Raw genomic sequence first — 14,368 nt, 5'->3', positions numbered from 1 at the left:
GGGACCCAGCCAGCCTATAGCCAGAAACCAGTGTTAACATCAGAAAAAAAAGTGGGGGCAACATAAGTGCAGATCCTACTCTCCTACACAACCTACACAACCCCCCCCCCCCAACACAAGGACACTAAACTAACCTTGACCAGTTGAGTCTTCGTGTCCTAAGTGGAAATACCTTGAGAGTCCATCTGCATTGGCATTTTGGGTCCCAGGTCTATGTAGGGAAATGGACCACCTTAGCAGTTTTGGGTTTTCACCTTTCATCTGTTTAAGCCATAGGAGGGGCTTGTGGTCAGTCTGAACTATGAAGTGAGTGCCAAACAAGTATGGCCTCAGCTTCTTCAGGGCCCACACCACAGCAAAGGCCTCCCTCTCTATAGCTGACCAACGTTTTTCAAAGCAGTTCACGAGGGCACTATCAAACATTGGCCTCTTTTAATTAAAGTCTGGTCTCTTGAGAAAACCCAGCGTGAACACAGAATAAGCCAAATAGTAAGCACAAGAACATGTGTTTTTTTTTTTAAACATAGCTATGATGCACAGATTGAGGTAGGTATATTGTTTATCACACGAGGAGTGAGGAGTGCTACATTGTCTAAACTACGGACAAAGTATTATTCTCTGGGTGACCGAGAAGACAACAGTCATAACAAGCATTTGCAATGCAATAGGTCTCACAGTTACGAGAGTTTCATCTATTGGCATTGTAAATAACAATGCCTTTTATTTATGTTTTTAAAACAAAAATAAAGGCATTATTATTTGCAATGTCAATAGCTCAAACTTGTGTAAATGCGAGACCTATTGCATTGCAAATGCTTGTTTTAGCATGAAATTGTGTAAATTGAAGATTGTTTGTAATGGTTTTAATTAACTGCACAATTTGTACTTACTTACTATAGAAGAATGCTCAGTAGTGTGCTTTATTGCAGTAGAAGCAATTATATATTGCCTTCATGAGCTAAGTCAGACCTTCCTTTCCAAGTCCTGCAACATGCCTGCTTTTGCTAACGAAAAGGAAGCTGGGTTGGCCTCATTATTCCCCTGATGCCCAACACTCAGTGCTCTACCGATACACAACACACAGCGCTCAAATGAGCTACAACACCCAAGGCTTTTGTTAGGTGTGCATCACCGTGTGCTGCCCTGGCACACAGCACCATATGTGTCCTCTGCGTCCACCCCTTCAAACCCTCATCTTTGCACTCCACCGTGTGCCCCCCATACATATTCTTTTTTTTTCGCTGGAGAGTGTAATTTTTACAACTTCTGGTCTGTGCACATTGCTTAGGGCTACAAGAGTTTAAAAACTGGAACATTACATAAACACAGAAGCAGCACTGCAGTTTTGAATAGAACCAAGGTGCACAGAATAATGTAACTGGTGGTGAGCATGAACATAGAGAGGGGCCGGTGGGGGTGGGAGCGCAAGGGGGGGGGGGGGGGCGCAGCGCGGGTCATGGTGCCATTGAGTGGATGGGGGGTTCCTCCAGAAGTGGTGGACATTTGTGTAGTGACTTTGGCGACTCCACATGGGACATTTTAGATGGTTCCGCAGGAGCGTGGAGGAGTATGGTGGGCAATTTGGTGCTACGCTGTAGAGGTGGGGGGTATTTGCGAGGGAGGGGAGTGGTGCACAGTTGGAGTGGTGGGTGGGGAGGAGGGGGAAAAGCGAGGGGGTCCTTGGCTGGGGGCTGTCTATTTTGGAGCGGGAAATGGGTTTGATATTGGAGTTGCTCGACATCCTGTGATCTTGGGCTGATTGAATTGGGAGCGAGGTATGGCCTGGGGGTGACGTGGGCACGTGAGTGGGGCCTACTGGCAGGTTAACACTGGGACCATGAAGTGGCACGCATACTCCCAGGGGCACACACGGCTTGCAGAGCTCGCTGAGGGCCTGCATTGCGAGTTACACACAGCCCGGACGTTCACGGAATGTGTGCACGGTTGGCGAGTCACGTTTATCATAACCAGATGACGGAAGTTATGCAGCAGAAATATGGATGACATTTGAATATATCCACTGCCCTGAAGCTGTAAGCTTGGACAGCCCCCTTCACCTGATGCCGGTGGTTGCTGCTTCGGTAGCATGGTGGTCCTGATGTGCTCCATGACGGGGCTGCGCTGCGCTGCTGCCACGCCCGTGTTGTTGCGGTGATTGCCGTGAGCTGAGATCGACAGAGAGGAGACGAGAGACGCCATGAGCGTGCACGTCTGCTGTCCGCAGACGATCTCAGCTTGCGCTCGAAGTGATGCCGTGAACGTGCACATCGCCACGCGTTGTGGTAACACAGCAAGCCTTACGCATGCACATCGGCTGTCTGGCCCAAAGCAGAAACAGACGCCGTGAGCGTGCACTTCGCCTGTCCGGAGGAAAGTGCACATCTCCTATCCCCTTCCAAACGAAAGTCGACAACAATAGATCTCGCTAGCGACAGCGCTACGCGCTGCATCGCTAGGCGAGACCTAAAAAGGGGTTCATGCAAGCCAGAAGCATTTTTGGGTAAATAACATTTAGGAAAGCCTTTGCTTAGTATGTTATGTTAACAAAATTTGTATAGCGTATAGATGCCCTGTTGACCCACTTAAACAAGTAGAAGCTACCCAGGAGAGAGGAGAGCGATACAGAGCCTCTAGTAAGTAAAGAGCCAGGTTATTTACTTTTCCCTAAAGTGAAGATGGCTCTGAAAATTCCTTAGCTCGAGGGGCAGACTGTTCCAGAGGACCGGAGCTAAAACTCGAAAGAAGCAGCCCCCAGCTCTTTTTGTCGGGAACCATGATGGCCGCCATGATCTTATGTGCTGTACTAAGGGATTAAAATTGAATGCGTTTGTCAACAGGGAGCCAATGGGGCCTGTGAAGAATCCCTGAAGTAGAACAGAGCTTAGCAAGGGAAAACAGCAATCTGGCCGCCGCGTATTGGATCGACTGTAGCCTCTTTAAGATTGATTTCTTACTGCCTAGATACAGAATGTTACAGTAGTCCAGGAGAGAAAAAGTGAGAGATTGAATAATCATCTGATGAATAGGAGGTTGAAATAGGCCAATAACAGGCTTCAATCCTCTCAGCAGGCCAAAACAGGTGCCAGCCAGAGTAGTTACTTGTGTCTCAAAGCTGAGGAAGTCTTTCGTAAATGTTTTCCGTTAGGGAGGGGGCCCCACTCTGTCCTGCCACAAGGAATCTCCCAATGCTGGAGTACGTTTACTGAACAGTAAGAATATGTTTTTTTTTCTGGAAGCCCTGCATTTTCGAAACCATGTATCATGTATCACTACCTGTGTGCCTCAGATCAGAGGGCACCTTTCACTCTAACTCTCTGGTGGGAGATGGTTTTCCGGCGATGTTTCCCTAGCTGGTAAGGTAGCATGTAAGCTTTTGAAGTGGCTTGTGGGGAGGGTTGCATTATATTTTTTTCCTCCAGTGTCAAGAGATGTTAGGAAACCTGTATTGGGTACAGTTAGGGACACCTGACACTGGCAGTGCCAGTCTTGGAATGTGGTATCTCAAGAATGCAAAATCTAACATGTTCCACGGTTAGTTGATGACCATCCTATCCAAGTGTGAGGTACAGCTACAGAGTAACTTTCATTATATGCCAGCCCAAATAGAACTGGCTTTCTTCTCTATGTCCTGCCAGAACTTGATTCATTCAGAAAAATGGTATCTCTTTCAATGGGAGCAAGGGGGAAGGGGACAGCTGGCGCAGCTGGATAGGCAGATGTGAAGGGTATAGGGGGAATTACAACCTTTCGATTCGACTAGGATAGAGGTTCAGTGATGGGGAAAGTGAGCACTTACTTCCAACATTAACTCACCTGTTTAAGGAGCGAGGGAGCCGGAATGTTTTGCAGATTTATTTAGGGGAGGAAGACCTTGTATAGTTAGAGAGGATTGTCCTGCTGGAGATGAAAACAGGTCCTAAAGAGTTGAAATGGTTGTGGAGAGGGACGATGGTGATATGGACCAAACTGATTCTGAGAAAGTTGTGGCCGGGAGCACGAGAGCCACAAGCGACAGACAAAGGTTGATGGAAGGTGAACTGCATAGTGAACTTTTCTGCAGATGAATGGTCTGAAAGAGCACCACACATAGAACTATGTTGTGAGGACTATCATTTGTTTTATTCTGACAGGGTCCATTTTTTTATATTTGGCAATGGAGTTATAATAGTTAATAGAAATGGGATACAGATTGACAAGGCTGTTAAGGGACAAGGCTTGACGGTGAACATAGAACAGGATGTGGGGCAGGAAAACTCATCAGAAGAGGATTTTCTGAGGGACAGGTTTTAGAAGGACAGCGTTCATCTGAAGGTTGGTTTTCCATTAATAGTCCAACCAGCTGAAAGTACGAGAAGGAGGTTAACAGGAGATTGACAATGATGATTTCTTTGAAGGATGGAAATTAGAATTGACAGATTGGATAAAGAAGTTCCATTTGGGTAAGGTACGTAGCATTTGGGAAATTCATAGGAACAGGATGTTGAACTGTTTAAATCAATTGAGAGGTTAAGGGGAGGTTCAAGGGGTGTGGACTGGCGAGGTATGTTTTACGTGTTGTGAGGTTCTTGTTAGGATGTAAAGATTGGCCACTGTTCTTATGGTTTATAATGCACACCTGTCACGTTAAAGTGGCATTGAACACATTACTGACAGCCTGTTATACTTGCGCCTTCTAGTCTGATGATGCTTGGGGCAAGGCCATTCCGAGAACTGAACCACCAGGCAATTCAGGCAGGCAGTGTGTTCATGCAAGCAGGTGGGAGGGGATTGGGTGATTCATGGGTTATGGTGGGGCATAAAGGTTACAGGGAATCATGAGGAGGTTAGAGGCCTTGTCTCCTCCCATGCTGATCATTGGTCACACTCAGGTCAGGAGTTCATTGCCCACCTTTTGATAAGTATTTCTCTAGTTGGGATTTGTTTTGCTTCAAACGTTGGATTGGATATGGAAGGGTGGGGCTTGAATAAGTAGGTTGGGTAGGGGGCAGATAAAGCTGATGTGCAGTGTAGTGCATTAACTTGATGAAAAGGCTTTTTATGGGACAGCTATTTAACTTAAAGGTAGCTGTGTTTTCCTGTGAGGGACAAACATCACCACTGTGTACTCCACAGAATTTTTGGAACACGTTCGTACAAATCATCCAATTTTTCTGGTATTTCTTCAACTTCTTCTAGTCAATTAATCACATAGCCTAGATACTTGGTGTGTTATAACTTCATTTATTGGAAATAATTCTTCTGATCACATATAGTTTTGGGTCATCACACTATGTAAATCATATATCCCATGAAACAATCATCCCAATGCATTTCAGAACTGGCCCTTCTTCAGGGGAATACATCCTGCGGACCTTGGGTTTTCTCTTAACTTGAGACCAATGTCATTTTAGTTCTGTTCTTCTTTTTGGTGGGATTTTGTTTCTGTCGAGCGGCGTCAGCATGCAGTTTAATTTAGTGTGTATCTTCGTGTGGTTCCATCTCAAATATCTTGGGTCAGAAGTAAACAGACATTTGCTGAAACAAGGTCCCTTGATCAGAGGGCGGTACCCGCGGGCACCCAATACTCAGTACAAAGGTGGACTCATCTTCCATTATACTCTTCAGTATACAAATTAGGAGTGCTTTTGTCTTTTCATTAGTATAGGAATATTTGTTATTGTTGTTGCTGGTGAGCAGGTGAGTTGATTTGTTGTTAAGTTTAGAAAGGGCAGGTTTTTAGAAGGATAAGGTTCAGATGCAAGTTGGTTTCACTACTGATCAGGTGAACCAGCTTGGTGCGGGAGAGTGGGGAGACTGATAACAACCGTTTTTGAGGGAAGTAAATGGGACTAACCAGAGGGTTGGGTAAATAACTGAGAGCAGAAGACCTTTAGGATGAATAGATTGTGGCTAATAGTCTATAGAGAACAGGATATTGAATTGATTGATTTAAGGGAAAAGGTTAAGAGGATGATTAAGGGTTGTGTGCTTTTACGTAATGTGTTAAGTATTTTGAGGTTCCTGTTAGGCTAAATACTGGCCGTAATTTTTATGGTTTGTGATGTGTTTGTCATTCCTGCTCAATCGTGCTCGAAATAATTTGTCAAACTATGCATTTGTGATGTTAGTATGTATACTGTGCAAGTTCATTTTAATTGTTTTTAAAGTCCACTGAAACGCAGAATGTGACATTGGATTTTATAAAAAAATTAAAAGGCTGGTGCCTGAGCTGTCTCCTTATTTTTTCAGAGCGGAGATGGTTCCCATTGCTATTAAGTTTGGTGCATGTTGAAATCTACGATTTTATAAGGGTACTGAGAATTATCCATCACCTACTTTGGTCTGAGGCTCCTTTACCGATGATTCTTTTTTATAGCCTTTAGAGTTTTGCCGATTAGCACTTAAAAAGTTAGGGTGGAGGCATCTGCTTATTCTCCAATCTGCTTATAAATCCCCGGCTGCCAAGCCGCTCAGCAGAAACCAAACACCCCATACCGGAAGGTTTTGCTACAAACTCGAAGCCGCCTACTGTACAGACCTGGGCTATAAATAGCTACAAATGTCCAGCACCTTATTTGAAGAAAGACTCGGTCAGTTCAGTGTCTCTGCCACCACTAACCAGGTGAAATTAGAAAAAGGAATGGCTGAAAAAACACAAAAGCTTTTAAAAAGTCAGCAATTACCACAAAACATGTATGGTTGTGTGACTTCAAACAAATCTATATATCCCTAAAATCATATTCCAACATCTATACCAGTGGTGTGATTAATATTCATTTAAATGTCAACAAGAAGAAAGGACATGACATCTCTCTGTTAATTAAACATTTATTGAACCAAAACATTTATTGAACCAAACTGATATCAAAGGGTTAGCAAAATAAATATTTAAAAAAATTTAATTATAGGATAGAATCTACAGACTTCAAAGTGATGGAAATTCAGCCCTGGAATAGACAAGGCAATATTTGACAAAAGTGATTTTAAAAAAGTCACGTATTCCTCAATCTCCCCAAAGGTACAAATGAACATCTCTAAAATAAATTTGCTGTTGACACACAATTTCAAAAGTATATGGGATTTATGTTGGACGGCTTAAAGGCCTGGCAGAATTCTTTAATCCAATTATTTTAAATATGAGACACATATGTAGCATCCAGATCTGTTTTGAAGAGTAAAGTATAGCTGGACGTGAAGGTACAGAATCTCCGTCTGCGTTGAAAGCAGCAGACACAATATTGCTCCAGCAACATAACTCGCATAGATATAACTCAAAAGAATCATTCCACTTCTTGGCACAGTCAGTACACAGAAGGCTTCACGGTTCCAGAAGTCTCCTTCTGCAGATTTTACAATGAGTCACACAGCTCCCTAAAAGAAACTACACACAATCACAGCAAAGTTTAACAAGGCAGCACAGTCAGCGCTTTCAAGGAACCTGAAGCTTCTCAGGATTTTTTGGAAACCAATTTATTATCAATTACTCAAGCATAATACACTAGCACAATTAGAGAAATAATGACATTTAATTACACATCATTCTGGTGAATGCCTGCAAAACACTACAGAGCTGATTCTGATTAATAATTCATTGCTCACTAAAGTTTCAGGAAGGATAATTGTACAGTGCGGCAGGGCTCACGCTGATTTCTGTAATTACAGATTACAGCAGTGGAAGCAAGAGAAAATGTTGGAAAACTATAGTAAATTGCAGTCTCAGCCCTTCTCCCCAAAAATGGAAGTGCACTTTTTTCTCAAGATCACAATGTACAGCTAACAAAATCAATAACTTTCAGAGAGTTTGACCTTCTGCTATTTTCTGGAACAGACAAGGACCACAGTCCAAAGGAACAAGCATCGCCCAGCATTTAAGTACATTAATATTTCATTGGTTATATCCCCTCTTCTGCAAAACCAAAGCACTCTACCTGTTTCCACCATCCTTTAGCCATTTCCTCTATATATGGATGTGTCAGGGCCCCTTTCAGAGGGCCACAGCGCAACACAAGTTACTAGACCCAGCCGTCGTGGTTGAGGCTTTTACTGCTAATTTCACAGACCTGGCCTTATATGGGCTTCTGCCCTAGACTATGAGTGATAGCGTGAGTTGAGTAGTTTAAGGCGTCTCAGGGAGGAGGTAGGTGTAGGACGAACACTGGCTAACAACTCAATTCAATAAATGAATGTCCAGGCAAATACTTGCTTTTATCAAAAATAAAATATTTATATTCACACAAAGCAAAATATAGTACAAACTAAATTATAGCATCTTCTCCATAAGGTCTGTTTTCTAACACTATCAGCACAGGTACCAGCGTTCTGCTCTTCTAGCTGCAGATTGGGGATATTCCCTATTTACTTGAAGCTACATCCAGGTTAATCCCAACTAGAGAGTACAAGTCTTAAAATTCCCAACAGCTATTCAAAGTATCTCAACGTCTTCAGTGCTTCAATCAGAGCAGATCCCCCACGAAGGCTCTGTGACTCGAGGTGCAGTCTTACCAACTCCCATTGGAGATAAAGTAAGATGAAATACGCAGGAGTGTTCGGCGGTCCTAGGTTGCGGTCGACGTCAGCTGGTGAAGGCGATGAGAGGTAATCTTTTCACCGCTGGTATGGGGTCTAGATCTCAATGTGCTCCTCCGTTGTCATGGTAAGTACAGTCTGCCTTCGATGACAGACCTGGGGTTGCAGCTCGAGTTCTGATGACAACAAATCAGCTCTGAGTACACAGTTACACACTGTTAACAGGCAGCGCCCCTCAGCTTCCATCGCTACCTGGGATACGGGGGTAGTGATTCACGCACTCAAGGCGTCGCCCCTCGCTGGGTCACATCGGTAAATAGGATGTCCCCCCCCTATGTTCACTACAGCACTGCACCAAGGAGATGGTCCTTAAGATTCACAGGGGCACCCACCTGGAATGTGGGGTCGCATTCCACGAACACAGGTGGGTGGCCTGATTAGAGTAGCTCACCTGCCTGACCAAAATCTAACACTGTGCTCTGGGATCCATTTAGCAGGATCCCCACTGGACCTCGCTCCCTCCAGGCAATGTCCTTCTCCTTATAGGGTCCCTCTGGTCTTGGGTCAGGCAGAGGCTGATGCTCCAGGTGAGTGCTCTTGATTCTCCTGGGTGATGACCCCTCACTCAGAATGAGAGAGCTGCAGACCCTCAGTCCCAGTCACCACCAGCAGAACTTGTGCTGAGCTTCTCCGCGCTGATGTACAGCTTCAGTTTGACAATTTGAGCGTCTCAAGCTCCCCATTTTATAATCCATTTATGGACACAAATGTGATTTAGTGTCTCTGTCCTTGAAGTACATATTCTGGGGGTTGCCCACTTTCAAGTGCCCACTCCTCTGTTGTGCTCTTCCTCCAGAGAGCCATCTATCACATGTGGAGAGTTACCATACTTGATAGACCGAAACATATGCCATTGGAGTGGCAAGAGGATGAGACTCGAATGTCAGCCTCAGTGATATGTGTATCAAAAGGTTACAAAAGCCTCAAGTCCTTCTCCTTAATTATTAGCCCCATCTCCTTCCTGAGATGTGTCCAGTCCCTTTCACCAGTGACTTCTTTGAAAATCAAGGAGTCCAGCAGAAGTGTACTGAAGAGCCTGGTTCTTCCTTCCTCTAGTGTGTGTGTCCTACCAGATCTCGTGAAGCAGCAATCTACAAATCTTTCTTAGGAGCTCTTCTACCTCCACATGTTCCTCCTGCAAGCCCTGGGGCTCCCAACAGGGGAACCACAGGCCCTCATGCACTGCACTCCTCACAGGCAACTTTGCATCCTTACCGCTGCACGGTACCCATACCTGCGTGATGCACGCAAACCCATACGTACTGTCTCCATGTGCTGTAGCTCTCACAGGCCCAACACACACCAGCATGGTGCACTCACACCTGCAAGCAGTGTCCCCATGAACAGTAGCACTCATAGGCTCATGCACATTCCAGTGTGGTGCACTCACAGATGCATGCTCTGTCCCCACATCTTCCCTGATGTAGGCTAAGGATGAGCTGAGCACACATCAGTGAAACATCTATGAGTGGACGTAGGCCCTACTCCCATGACAGAGGCCAGAAGGCCTGGCCATGTTACTTGATAAAACGGAATGCTGCCACCATCTTGCTTCTGGTCCTCATATCTCCGCGAGGATGGTAGCCCTCCACCACACTATAGAGGGTAGTGCACACATTTAGGTCTAATCAGACTGCAATCCATGAGACAGGCCTAAGTTCTGGCACACATGCATGGTCCATGCTCGTTCATGATCAGAAATTGTCACCAAGGACCCAGATATCATCGCAGTTAGGGTACACAGAGCGACAGTTCACGTCTACTGCCATGAAAGGGACGTTCCTGTCCCAAAAGGATCGAAGTTATCCCTTTCAAACCTGCTTCATTCACAACAGCATTACTGCCTGTTACACTCTACTTGTTGGGACAATTGGTCTGCCTCTGGAGTGTAAAATCCAATAATGACCATGGACAGGAGCAGCTTTGTACATGTGTAGGCATTCTCTACAAGTCCAGAGTATTAAAAATACTAATAACCAGACACTCTCTCATTAATTTACACTAACGGGAGAATATCCGACTGTCAAGTCGAGGATGCCAATTTGGCCCTTCGTTGGCAGCCATTTTGGGTTTATCAGAATTGTCAGACAGAAATCACCTGAAGATAACAAATAACACAGGTAGTTACAAATTGGGATAATTAAGAACCGAGTGGCTATCTTTTTACACTATAACTCTAAAATTTCTGAACACTATTTACATTTCATTGTTGTTTACTCTGGTTGCAAGTACTATATATACAAGTGCTTGTCAGGATCGTGTCAGGATTCCTGAACCCTTTGTCTTTGAAAGCTGATTCGCGGCCCCCGCTCCGCGGGTGCCGCTCGTGCCAGGATTCTTGAACCCTTTGTGTATGGATTTTGTTGGGCGCTTCGAAAGGGTGTGAGGGACTGCGAGGCGCTTGCAGCGTGAAGATTTCAAACAGCTGCTGCCTCTTCCCGGACACTCCCCCCTCGCCTGTTTGCCCGCCTACCTGTCTTTAAAAGCTGACTTGCGGCCCCCGCTTCTCGGGTGCCGCTCGTGTCAGGATTCCTGAACCCTTTGTCTTTGAAAGCTGATTCGCGGCCCCCGCTCCGCGGGTGCCGCTCGTGCCAGGATTCTTGAACCCTTTGTGTATGGATTTTGTTGGGCGCTTCGAAAGGGTGTGAGGGACTGCGAGGCGCTTGCAGCGTGAAGATTTCAAACAGCTGCTGCCTCTTCCCGGACACTCCCCCCTCGCCTGTTTGCCCGCCTACCTGTCTTTAAAAGCTGACTTCCGGCCCCCGCTTCTCGGGTGCCGCTCGTGTCAGGATTCCTGAACCCTTTGTCTTTGAAAGCTGATTCGCGGCCCCCGCTCCGCGGGTGCCGCTCGTGCCAGGATTCTTGAACCCTTTGTGTATGGATTTTGTTGGGCGCTTCGAAAGGGTGTGAGGGATTGCGAGGCGCTTGCAGCGTGAAGATTTCAAACAGCTGCTGCCTCTTCCCGGACACTCCCCCCTCGCCTGTTTGCCCGCCTACCTGTCTTTAAAAGCTGACTTGCGGCCCCCGCTTCTCGGGTGCCGCTCGTGTCAGGATTCCTGAACCCTTTGTCTTTGAAAGCTGATTCGCGGCCCCCGCTCCGCGGGTGCCGCTCGTGCCAGGATTCTTGAACCCTTTGTGTATGGATTTTGTTGGGCGCTTCGAAAGGGTGTGAGGGACTGCGAGGCGCTTGCAGCGTGAAGATTTCAAACAGCTGCTGCCTCTTCCCGGACACTCCCCCCTCGCCTGTTTGCCCGCCTACCTGTCTTTAAAAGCTGACTTCCGGCCCCCGCTTCTCGGGTGCCGCTCGTGTCAGGATTCCTGAACCCTTTGTCTTTGAAAGCTGATTCGCGGCCCCCGCTCCGCGGGTGCCGCTCGTGCCAGGATTCTTGAACCCTTTGTGTATGGATTTTGTTGGGCGCTTCGAAAGGGTGTGAGGGACTGCGAGGCGCTTGCAGCGTGAAGATTTCAAACAGCTGCTGCCTCTTCCCGGACACTCCCCCCTCGCCTGTTTGCCCGCCTACCTGCACTATACAATTGGAACTCGCTGACGCACCGCGGGACGCGCGCGGGACGCGCGCCGGGCGAAGCCCGGGCCAAGGGCGGGCCCGTTCATGCCCGTTCCAGACCGAGCAAGACCGGACCGGGCCCCCCCTCTAACGTCTAATGTCCAGTTGACCAGTAACATTTACGGGTAAAATTTATTTCCAGGACTAAGTGCTTATCTTTTGATAGCTGTATATTTATTCATTGTTATAGATGGCAAATACCAGAGGGAACAAGAGTAGGTTAAATGTGGATGTATCAAACATTACTGGCCCCATAGATAATTTTATTGTTAGAGCAAACTCAGTAATTGATCAAGGAATTGCAATTATGGAACGGAGAGTCTCACAAGATCTTTTATTAGCACGGCGTTCGTCTATGGGACACATTGCTACAGTTAAAACTCCCGTTCCACAAAGCAATAAGGTAACCACGAATGTAATACAGGTAGATTTACATAGCATCCCAAATACCGTGGACCTTTCACCATCAATGGTGGACTCATTATCTCCTACTCAATTAGAGAGATCTCCACTCCTTGTTTCTGAGTTATTGAGTATTGATTTATCATCCCAGGATTCGATAATTGAGCAGTCGCGAGATGCTAGTAAGCGAGCTGGTTTAAAAACGACAAAATTACCAAAACACCCTCGGAACAAGATAAAGGATAATACCACAAAAAAGTCCAAGACATCAAAAAAACCTACTGCCATAGCGAAGAAAGGGGAGAGTAAACTCTCACTCAGGTCTGCAGCACTCAAAGGACAGCAGTCTAAGGATTTACCCATAAGAGAATGTCCAATAGAAACTGTAGTCAATTTGGAGCCGAATAATGGGGGGGCCTCTTTTGTAACTGACATAAACCATGATATTTTTGAACCTGATTACCATTTAGCCGAACACATTAAGGAGCTTTTTAAAATCTTTCTTTCTCCTATAGAGACCAGGTTGAAACGGATTGAGGGACAGTTAATGGATTTGTCTAAAGCCTCAAAATTCCAGCCAAATCCAGTGATATCACAGAATGAAAGCGAAAGTTTAACCCGCCCAAAATCATCTTTACCGACCCCCCCGATTCTTAAGTCAATGGTCCCTGAAAGAAAGGTAACTAAATCGACATCCACTATGACAGATAATATAATAAATGTGGCTATTAAAAAAAACGCCCCCACAAATTTGGTACAGGAGTCCAATACTGCCAAACATCCTACCTGGGGAGCAAATCTAGGAAACCCAAGTATTAGTTTACCCCCAGAAGCCTCACCATATGTGGTAATACTGACAGGAGTCCCTGAATTGAAGGAGGAATATGAAGAGACAACCGGATCATTAAAAAATAAAGCTCAACACTGGTTAAATATTAACCGACCTTTACCATCTAATAGACATAGCAAGATCTTAATGGTCCGTAGGGTACCCTGGGTGGGTCCAGGAAGTAAATCGATATCGGGCGACTGTGTTTTGGTTAACTTTGATAACCCAGACACAGTCGACTATATTTGCTCTTGGGACACCAATTTAAGCAACGAGGGTATCTTACCCAAACGCCTTTCCTTCTTTTATCCACCCACTTCTCCCTACCATCATTTTCGCAGCAACGAAAATTGGATTAGGGTGGCACTCGGGATTGCGGTATAGTCAATAGGCGTTGGGAAAGGCAGCACATCAGAGATTGTTCATCTAGGGATACCTGGAAAGGCATACCAACTTTTAATAGATTTGATTGTTTGGAGATGGTGGATTGACTTTTTCAGAAGAACCGAGGCTCTAACGTCCACTATCCTGGTACAGACAAATCACACATTAATATTAACCCCAGGATATCTGCCTCCCTAGTGGAAACTGATGAGTTAAGGGACAATCAGCCTTTAATAACCCAAACAGTATCTCTACTACCTAGCCCATTATTAAATAATGACTTTGAAAATAACCCGTGCGTGAGTGAAATAGAACCCTCTCTGGATTACCCCCAAAATCTAAAACCCCAAGGGGAAAAACCAAGAGGGGAATTGTCTTTCCTCTCATGGAATATAGCGGGATTAGCAAGTAAGGTAAATGACCCCATATTTCGCGATTTAATTGCGGAATATGACATTATCTGTCTTCAGGAATGCTGGGAACTAACTGAGACCCATATCTCAGGCTATCGAACATACTTCACCCCCGCCATTCAGTCACGGAGAGGCAGGTGTTCTGGGGGCCTCTGCACCTATATCTCTAATACAACTATTCTGTCCATTAAACAACACATTACACCGGG

General features: G+C 45.6%; 1 protein-coding gene across 1 annotated transcript in view; it reads right to left on the bottom strand.

Moving 5' to 3' along the window:
* The window catches only part of BACH2 (BACH transcriptional regulator 2), a 587,303-nt gene that overhangs the window by 178,949 nt on the left and 393,986 nt on the right, over positions 1 to 14,368 (bottom strand). The window lies entirely within an intron of this gene.

This window comes from Triturus cristatus, chromosome 6, assembly GCF_964204655.1.
Source record: "Triturus cristatus chromosome 6, aTriCri1.1, whole genome shotgun sequence".
Classification (NCBI taxonomy): Eukaryota; Metazoa; Chordata; class Amphibia; order Caudata; family Salamandridae; genus Triturus; species Triturus cristatus.
The sequence above is the reverse complement of the archived record's forward strand: the minus strand, read 5'-3'. Positions and strand labels throughout refer to the sequence as shown.